Source organism: Herpailurus yagouaroundi, unplaced genomic scaffold, assembly GCF_014898765.1.
Source record: "Herpailurus yagouaroundi ecotype Mexico unplaced genomic scaffold, PumYag 182, whole genome shotgun sequence".
In the NCBI taxonomy this organism is placed as follows: domain Eukaryota; kingdom Metazoa; phylum Chordata; class Mammalia; order Carnivora; family Felidae; genus Herpailurus; species Herpailurus yagouaroundi.
In genome coordinates this window covers 58,272,628-58,283,357 of record NW_024412413.1, presented here as the reverse complement: position 1 = coordinate 58,283,357, position 10,730 = coordinate 58,272,628, and the positions used below count along the sequence as shown (strand labels likewise).

The window sequence follows — 10,730 nt, the reverse complement described above, 5'->3', positions numbered from 1 at the left end:
AGAAGTTCATTAAATACCATTTTTTGCAGAAAGATTTTGAAGATGGAAAACCATACATCTCATAATTCCAGGGTTTAAAGCAGAAAGGACAGATTTTTTTTTTTTTTTTTGCACCAGAGTAAATATGTCAAGTATGGCCATATTTGCATATGTTGTATTTTAAAATCATGCTTGAAACCGCCTCATATATTCTGAATCTGGCAAGTGGGAGGCAAGGAGGTCACCTGTACAGCTGGTGCAAGTAATGGAATTCCCACCAGGCACATTTAGAAGCTCCAAAATAATGTGACAAACAGAGCACTCCATCTGTTGGTTGTCCATTGAGATGAGCACCTGATCTACGGACAATTTAATATGGACAGTGTATCTTGAGGGTAAACATTTATAGTAAGGATCTTTAATTTTATTTACTTTCCATCTAATTATTCCAGGAAATAGTCACAAATATGAACTGTACAGGAGTACGCATGCTGGTGAACAAACATAATATTTCAATCTTAATTATGCTACATGCAGAAAAAAATGGAAACTTGTTTCAACACAAGACGCTTCATAAATCTCGCATTATTGAAAACCATTTCATAAAAGCTTGGTGACAGTTAATTTATGATATTCAAAATGACCATGAACAGCTACATGAAGAATATTTGAGAGGAGAAAATGTAATAAACCATTTCTAAAACATGCTGTCCTTTTAAACACTTTGGATCATGGAAAAGCAAACATAAGTAATGAAGTAGAAAATTTTTTTTGTGAATTATAAAATATAACATATAACTGATTATAGATGATAGGATAGGTTAGGTTACTGCAAATTCTCATAGCTGTCATTTCGTATCAATATATTTTTTGAAAGTTTATTTTTACAATAGAGAGAGAGAGAGCAAGCGTGTACACTCACATGTGAGCAGGGTAGGGGCAGAGAGAGAGGGAGAGACAGAATATCAACCAGGTTCCTTGCTGTCAGGGCAGAGTCTGACTCGGGGCTTGATCCTATGAACCATGAGATCATGACCTGAGCCAAAACTTAGAGTTGGATCCTCAACCTAATGAGCCGCCCAGGAGCCCCTTGCGTCAATAATTTAAAAAAATTTGTTGGGGTGCCTGGGTGGCGCAGTCGGTTAAGCGTCCGACTTCAGCCCGGTCACGATCTCGCGGTCCGTGAGTTCCAGCCCCGCGTCGGGCTCTGGGCTGATGGCTCAGAGGCTGGAGCCTGTTTCCGATTCTGTGTCTCCCTCTCTCTCTGCCCCTCCCCCATTCATGCTCTGTCTCTCTCTCTGTCCCAAAAATAAATAAACGTTGAAAAAAAAAATTAAAAAAAAATTTTGTTTTTTTTTTTTTTTTTTTTTTTTTTACATTTATTTATTCTTGAGAGACAGAGAGAGACAGAGCACAAGTGGGGGAGGGGCAGAGAGAGAGGGAGACACAGAATCTGAAGCAGGCTCTAGGCTGTCAGCACAGAGCCTGACGCGGGGCTTGAACTCACAAACCGCGAGATCGTGACCTGAGCCAAAGTCAGATGCTTAACCAGCTGAGCCACCCAGGTGCCCCACATTAATATTTTTAACTAATTTCAGTAACCCTCACCTGGAGAAGCAGTTCTCAATTGATATGTGTCTGTTGTGAGGTGTGTTGCAAGTAGTTTGTCATTAATAATAGTTACCAAAGTTTTAAAATGAATTATTCACTAGAAATTAGGGGAAACTCAAAGTGATCTGTATAATAAGGTCATCCAAGGACATGGGACTCAGGCATTTCTGTGAGCCTTCGAGGATGGGAGAAAGCTGGGGAAGGGGGAATTTTTGTTTTAAAAAAAATTTTTTTTTTTCAACGTTTATTTATTTTTTGGGACAGAGAGAGACAGAGCATGAACGGGGGAGGGGCAGAGAGAGAGGGAGACACAGAATCGGAAACAGGCTCCAGGCTCTGAGCCATCAGCCCAGAGCCCGACGCGGGGCTGGAACTCACGGACCGCGAGATCGTGACCGGGCTGAAGTCGGACGCTCAACCGACTGTGCTACCCAGGCGCCCCGGAATTTTTGTTTTTAAAAGAGTTTTTATTTTAATTCCAGTTTGTTAACATACAGCATTATATTAGTTTCAGGTGTACAATATAGTAATTCAACAATTCCACACATCACCCTTTGTTCGTCACAAAAAGTGCACTCCTTAATCCCCATGATGTATTTTACTGATCCCCTCTTTACTCTCTTCACTCTGGTAACCATCAGGTTGTTCTCTATATTTAAGAATCTATTTCTGGTTTTATCCCTGTCTTTCTTATTTTTTCCCTTTGCTTGTTTTGTTTCTTAAATTGTACATAAGAGTGAACTCATATGGAGTTTGTCTTTCTCTGATGGACTTACTTCACTTATTAGCATTATACTCCCTAGCTCCATCCATGTCATTGCAAATGGCAAGATTTTATTCTTTTTATGGCTGAATAATATACCATTGTGTGTGTGTGTGTGTGTATCAATCACATTTTCTTTATCCATTCATCTATGGATGGACACTTGGATTGCTTCCATAGCTTGGCTATTGTAAATAATGCTGCTGGGGCACCTGGGTGTCTGTCAGTTAAGTGTCCAACTTTGGCTCAGGTCATGATCTCATGGTCCATGAGTTAGAACCCTGCATCTGTCTCTGAGCTGATAGTGCGGAGCCTTCTTGGGATTCTCTTTCTCTCTTCCCCTCCCCAACTTGCGCTTTCTTTCTCTCTCTCTCAAAATAAATAAATAAACTTAAAAAAAATGCTGCTATAAATGTAGAGGTGTATGTATCCCTTTGAATTACTGTTTTTGTATTCTTTTTCCCCCCCAATTTTTATTTAAATTCTAATTAGTTAACATTCAGTGCAAGATTGGTTTCAGGAGTAGAATTTAGTGATTCATCACTTACATACAACCCCTAGTGCTCATCATAACAAGTGCCCTCCTTAATACCCATCACCCATCTAGCCCACCCCCACCCACCTCCCTCTGTCAACTCTCAATTTGTTCTCTATCTTCTTTTTTAAGTTTATTTATTCATTTTTTAGAGAGAGAGAGAGAAAGAGAGAGATAACAGGAGGGGCAGAGACAGGAGAGAGGGAGAGACAGAGACAGAGAGAGACAGAGAGAGAATCCCAAGCAGGCTCTACGCTGTCAGTGTAGAGCCTGATGCAGGGCTCGGACCTGTGAACTGTGGGATCATAATCTGAGCCAAAATTGAGAGTTGGCTGCTCAATTGGCTGAACCACCCAGGTGCCCCAGTTTGTCTTCTATCTTTAGGAGTCTCTTATGGTTTGTTTCCTCTTCTTTTTTCGTTTTTTTCCCTCTCCCATATGTTCATCTGTTTTGTTTCTTAAATTCCACATATGAGTAAAATCATATGGTGTTTGCCTTTCTTGCCTGACTTATTTCACTTAGCATAATACACTCTACTTCCATCCATGTCATTGCAAATGGCAAGATTTCATTCTTTTTGATGGCTAATATTCCATTACATGTATACACACACACACACACACACACACACACACACCCCATATCTTCTTTATCCACTCATCAGTTGATGGACATTTGGGCTCTTTCCATACTTTGGAGATTGTTGATAATGCTGCTGTACACATCTGTGTGTATGTACCCCTTTGAATCTGCATTTTTGTATTTTTTTGATAAATACCTAGTAGTGCAATCGCTGGATCGTAGGGTAGTCCTATTTTTAACTTTTTGAGGCACCTCCATACTGTCTTCCAGAGTGGCTGCACCAGTTTGCATTCCCACCAACAGTATAAGAGGGTTCTCCTTTCTCCACATCCTCTCCAATGCCTGTTGTTTCTTGTGTCATTAATTTTAGCCATTCTGACAGGTGTGAGGTGGTATTGGAGAAGGGGGAATTGTACACAACCTGAAGCAAATTTCCTCTGTGCCAGAGCCCTTACATCCATCATTCATCACTATGTCATAGTGGGTATAATAAGGTTGGGAGCTGCCAAATACTTGAGCAAAGGTTGGGCATGGCGCTAGGGACTCTTTGTGGGCTGGTGTGATATAATCACCTCTGCTTCTTGCTCAGATTCTAATGGCTCTCCAAGACAAGAGATGTTGCTTCCAGTTTAGAGAGGCCCTGTTCCTGATATTGTTTGCCAGTTAAACCTCCTACGACACTTGTGTAAAGGATGCTCGTAAAGGAGGGTGCCTGGCTCCCTAGGAATGTATATTCTCCTTTACTATTGAGTAAGGGTCTAGGAGAAGCCAGGTGTGATACTGACAAAAGTAAAAAAAAAAAAAAGTAGCAAAAATAAAAGGTAATCAAATAAAATAGTAAAAAGTAATAGTGGGCTCTTTACCGAGCTCTTTACATATTCATTAAGTGCTTTAAATAGACATTAATCCCGACCACACTCCTCTCAGTTAGGTATTATTATTTCCATTTTACATATGGTGTAATTGAGCCTCAGGGATTTTAAGAACCTTACTCAGGGTCCCAGCTAGTGATTGACAGAGCCAGGTTCAAACCCATGTCTGCAGGATGCCAGTTGCCAGCCGTGTGTACTGTGTTCATTGTTGCAAAGTAAGAGGGGAGGATCCTACACTCCATGAGTGCTGCTCAAGAGATGTAACAAAAATTGTCATGCTATACAAAAATCAACTTACACTTTCAAAGCCTATTACAAATTATGAAGCTTTTTTACATATACTATCTCACCGACCATTAAAATAACTAGGGAAGACCCTCTTTATGTGTAAGACTCACATGTGCGTGTGTGTGTGTGTGTGTGTGTGTGTGTGTGTGTGTGTGTGTGTATGTTGGACATTGCGATGGAGTGAGAGGGAGGGAGACAATGATAGAGTACTCTATTCCTGTTATTCAGTATGTGAAATGACATAAACAGTGTAAAAGCTTTAAAGATCTTCATTTCAATTGATCTGAAGATTAACAGATAATCTTTCCTAATAAAATAAGAAGTAAAACTGAACCCTGACTCTTTAGACCTGACCCAACTCTTGGTTTCTTTTAAATTCTTGACTGATTGTCCCTGCCTGGCTTCTGCTCCAGTTGGTCTGAATCCAGCAACTGTGAACCTTAACTCACAGGCTATATTACTCCTGACTTGTGGGCAGAAGGCATCAGTGAACTCTTTTTTGTAAGGCCCTGGGACCAAAGAGGCAGAGGAAAGGTGAGGGAATGACAGTGAGGACCTTTTCAAAGTATTGGTTTATATATCATATTTCAGTATTCCAAAAGTATTATTTAGGCTTTTGTGCACTACCCATTTTGGAGAACAAGAGATAAGTCACAAGCTTGACCTTCAAAGATCAAGTTGTAGAGGCATCATTTATGAAGTATTTATGTGTGGATATAACTTAATACATTGGACCACAGGTGAGCTTTGTTTCTCTCAAGACTACCCACCGATCCACTAGCCAAGTTCACACCCAATGACAGCATGTCATTTTTGAGCCAAAATGACTGTGGTCCCAGAGCTGGTTCAACTTCCTTTTGCCTGGAGGACAAAGTATAAAGCCATCTTGGAAAGGAGAAGGAATTTTCATAGAGAGGGCAGAGTTCGTGAAGTGTTACATTAGGCACCCGATCCCTTCCCCTTTTTCCGATCTGTGGGGGTACAGAGGTCACTTGACCTGCTCTCTTTGCATCTCCCACCAGCCTAAGGGGTCCCTGAGAGTGTTCCATGGGACTTGAAAGGCGATTTTAGACATAAAGCTGGTGCCTTCTTCTTTCAGGAGCTACCATTAAAACTAGGGGCTGACAGATGTGCCTTGCCATGGCTGGGTCTGGAAAAACCATTGCGTGGTGCAGCTGAGATGGATGGAGATTGTCTGGGTCTCCACCATGTGGCATGGCAAGGATGTTTGAATTTTCCTGTGTGCCCAGAACCCACCTGCAAAAGTGACTAGGCGCAGTGACTGGTTTGCAACCCTGCCCTTTCCCCAGGGTGTAGAGTCAAAGGGAAGGAGTAGAAGGAAGGTGGGAAGAGACCTGGATGATGTTGACTGAGATAGTAATTCCTGAAGTGGATTAAAAGACACTTACGGACTGGGTCAATTTTGGTGGATTGGACTAAATTTAGTTTTCTTACTGTCAAGTGGGAGTGGAAGCCTGTCAAAGAAAAGTGTGTGCAGATATAAAAATAAAGAGTTTCAGGTTTTCACAAAGCTGATTTGTCATTGTCCAATTCATGCCACTTACAGTAGATTTGTTAAATCTACAGTGAGGCAGTTATTGAAAGCCAGGCTTTGTTGAAAAGAACATGCCTTTCTAAATTCCAAAAGCTTCCCTTTAAATAACAGAACTGAAGGGCTGAGCTTAGAGCACAGGAGGAACAGGGCATTGGGAGAGGAAAAGGTCAAGGACTGGCCTGAGGGCCTTGATCCACGTTCTCCAATTGAGGTTGAGAGTCTTTGGGGGATGGGGGTTAGAAGCAATCAAAGGACTTTAGGGAAATCCTGAACAGGAATCTTTCACAATCACTGGGAATTAGGATCCAGAGGGAGTGGAGATCAGTCCCAGAAAATAGAGTTCCTTTTTTTTTTTGTTTGCACATTTGAGTCACAGAGTGGTGAGATGTATCACTGCTCACGAGCATGCAGGGGCCTTCCTGGTGGGAGGACTAGACATCCTCACCCTGATAAACTCAGGTATGGCTATGTGACCTGCTCTGGCAAATAAATGTGAGCAGAAATGAAGGGTGTCTCTCTTAGGCAGAAATGCTAAGCAACATAATTGGTCATGCTTTAAAAAAAACAACCCTCTATCTCTTACCATGGTGGAAGCAGGTATTGAGGTGGAGCTTACATCAGCCTGGACTCTCGAGTGACTATGATGGGCAGATTTTCCCTGTTAGTTTATGATGAGTGAGAAGTAAGTGTTCTTATAATACAACTTTTGGGTTTTTTGTTACTGCGGCATGAACCACTACTGCTTTCTGACCAATACACAGTGTGAAAATTTTATCCCCAAGACATGGTCTGTATAACTCCATTTAAACAGGTATAGTTAATTTGCTGAAGAGGGCAGCAGGATTAAATTCCATCCCAGTTGTTTCTCAAACAATTCAACTTACTCCCTAACTTACTAGGACTAACTTACTCCCTTTTGTAATGGCCCCTATTACTTTCTACTTGAATTATAGTTATTGGTGATGCATTTAAAGTCCTCCCCTAGGCTGAAGATTCTTTGAGGATGGGAAGCATGTCTGCTCCATTTTTGAATAAAAACTCATTCCTCCCCCCACCGCAAACAAAACTTTCTCATAGTTATTATTGAACCAACCTACTAGTGTGGAAGCGTAGAAACAAGAGAAAAATAATTTTCCCAGTAAAGCATGTCCGGCTGTTCAGATAGTAGTGATGTTTTCAGCATCATGTGGTAAGAGGCTGGTGACTTTGATACAGCAGACATATGTGTGCCATCTCAAGTACAATTCCGTATGCACCCAACTTTATTCTTCTCCAGTGTCTCCTCTCAGAGTTGAACCTGATTTTATTACTAGTTTTCATTTGAATCCATTGGGGAATGGGATGATCCCGCTTTTGTTTCTTGGCCAAGAATCACTTGATCCTGAAAGTCTCGTGAGAGGACATGATGAGGATTAGAGTCAACTGCACCCACCACAATGGTCAAGAAAGGGAATAAAAGAACAAAGCCCATTCTATACAGGTCATTTGAATGAGTGGTAGAAACTATTGGTAGAAGCTTGTTTAGTCTGAAACCTCTGAAAACAGAAATACAATAGATATTTTGGATGTTACAATTTCCTAAAAAAAAAAAAAATTCTTGTTGTATTAGAGAGATACCTATTATGTAGAATAGAGCCTTTCTTTTCAGTGGGCTTGTTGAATGGAAGCTTTTGCAACTGCACACTCTTCAGATAAGGTGAAAAATAAAGAAAAAATTATCATTAGCTAACATTTATTGAATATTTACCACGGGCCAAATACTGTTCTAAACCTTTTACACTTACATCTTCAGAACAACCTTAAAAGTTAGGTACTATTATGATTCTTAATTTTGAGATAAAGAAAATTCAGCACAGAGAGGTTAAATAACTGGCTCAAGGTCACACAACAAGGTGGTGGATTTGGAATTCAAATCTAGGTCTGACTCCAAAAATCTTGCTTTTAGCCACTGTGCTATACTACTCACTCAGCAGCAGAAATATTTTTGAGGCTTCTTCAGCTCTCAGCTACCTTGTCTGGGAGCTACCTCAGTCTGTAACTCACATTAAGGAGTAGGACTTAGGTCTCCTTCAAAGCTGATGAGACTAGCGGTAGGCTGGTCAATGGTTCATCCAATGGAATGTTAGATTTTTTTCTCTAGAAAATTTAAACCAAGAAACACAGAGTGTGAAATTAGGGTATGTGAAAGGCAAAAATGACAAATTGAGGGTCTTTGACCTGGACCTTTTTGTTTGGCCCCAGCCACCAGTGAAAAATTAAAAATGGGAGAGTGGGGAAGGCAAGGGAAAAAGTCACAAAATATTGTCCATGACAAAAAATAGCATGTGTAATATTCCACTTAGGTATTATTATACTTGCGTGTGTATAGGTATAAGGAGGTGCTGGTGCATAAAAATATGGTCACCAAATGTTAGTGATAGCCAATGAAGAGTAACGGCATTTTAGGTGATATTTATTATTTCATGTAGATTTATGTATCTCTTGACTACTTTACAATGAGCATGTATAATTAGAAAAAAAAAGATCTTAATTTTAAACATGAAGATTTTACATAAATCTCTGTATTCCTAGGTTCAGTTGAAACTTGAAAGCACTGGCATTTCTGGGCTCACACTTTCACATGGCAACCAGGGCTGGGGCTGAGTCTCGACTTTTCCTTCTAGCATGGTGGATACACTCTAACTTCCACAACCTGTTCTTCACACTTGACTGTATTTGCTTATTGCTATTTAGTGCTTGTTGCCTGTCGGCATTTGAGGGGCCTTTCTTTAGAGACTTGGGGTTAGCAGCCATGTTGGGTTATGTGCAATCTACAAAAGCCATGTAAGGTAAGGTAAGCCATGCAAGCTCAGGATCTAGAGCAGGGCCATCTAATGGAACTTTCTGTGATGATAGAAACAAGCACTTGAAATGTGGCTAGTGTAACCAAGGACCTGAATTTTAAACTTTATTTAATTGTAATTCATTTAAATTAAAATAGCCACGTATGGCTTATGGCTACTATACTGGGTAGTATAGATTGAGAGACAGAAAGAGAGGAAAAGAGAAAGAGAGGGAGAGAGAGAGAGAGATGAGAGTTTGCTGAGGGTGGAGATACTCTAAAGAGAGTATCTACATAGGTCGTGCTAATAGGTGGCCCAAAAGTCACACGTAGCCTACCTTCAGACTGTATATTGGACAAGAAGTGAGGGATGAGAAAAGGGGTTGGTGCAAGAGAACCTCTTTAGAGAGAGCTGTCAGCATGTTCTACATTTCTCCCCCTTTCCTCCACCTGCTTCAAATCAAGTAATGGGGATGCAGGAAGAGTGCACAGAGAAGTGACCTATTCCTTGGATTTACAAGACTCAGAAGTGGGTGTTTGGCTGTCCTTGGAAAATGTCAAAGGAGAGACTAGCTGGTGATGCCCCTGCCCACACAGCAAGGAGAAAGGGCTAAAATGGGAGCAGCCTGAGTTTGACAAGAGGGTACCCTCTGGTCTAGAGAGAACTCAGTAGAAGGTGGCGGTGGGGTCACTACCTAAGAAGATGAGATATCTACAATAGGAAGAGTCTTTGTGGGGTCTACTTTCAGAGACTACTGTTGGAAGGGAGGGAGTGGAAGACCCCAAACACACCCCCTGAAAGAGAGATGTAGCAGTGTGAACTGCCAATCAGAGGGTACCAGCCTGCAAAGACTAGAGCACCCATCTCGAGGCCCTTTTCCCCCTTTTACCTTCCTCACGTGCCTCACTTGGTGAGGAGGTGGACCAAGGAGAGCAAAGGCAGACCTCAGCTTCTATCTCCGCAAAAGGTTTCCAGTGGGAAAAATGGATTGCCATTTACTTAGGTGGGGGAATGCTGAGGGAAATGTTTTACTTCTGAAGGGGAGGAATCAGGAGTTCAGTTTGGGAAGGTGGATACCAACTAGCTAGCCTAGAGGAGATGTTGAGGAGACAGCTGTATAGAATCGGGAGTTCAAGAGCGAGAGGAGAGAGAAAGTTGGGAATTGTCGGCATGTAGATGGCATTTGAAACCATGCAAATGGATGAGTTCACTTAGGGAGTGAGCCCACATAAGTAGAGGACTGAGGGCTGAGCCCTGTGACACCCCGATGTTTAAATGCATGGAGATGGATGGATCCATGTAGGGTGCTTAGAGCAGAGTTTGGCACATGTTGTGCGCTCAGTAACTGCTATTATCAGTCGGAAATGACTGGGGAACAGAGGTTTTCTAATGGAGATCAAACTCAATGTTGACCTAGTGACTTGTAATAGCTACATAGGTAGGGGGCAGCGCTCGCCATAGGAAGAGCAAGTGGCAAACTTGCTAATTCACATTCTATATATGGCTCTGTTCCCAAGGCTGGTTTACTGAAGGACGTGTCCTGTTCAATCCTATCTGGGGTGTGAGGAGAGAAGGATGGCATCCAGGGAGGCCAGTCACCCAGACAGAGCCTGGGGAGGCAGAAGCAGAGTGCAGCTGTCAGCTTTACAGGTGCAGAATCTGTACTTTAGCCTTACAGCTGGAGTTGTGCCCGGAAACCCCGTGGCCAAACTCAGAAGAGACC

General features: G+C 41.7%; 1 pseudogene; it reads right to left on the bottom strand.

Moving 5' to 3' along the window:
* Positions 1-7,367: 7,367 nt before the first annotated feature.
* Positions 7,368-7,589, bottom strand: LOC121040081 (60S ribosomal protein L39-like; annotated as a pseudogene).
* Positions 7,590-10,730: the final 3,141 nt, after the last annotated feature.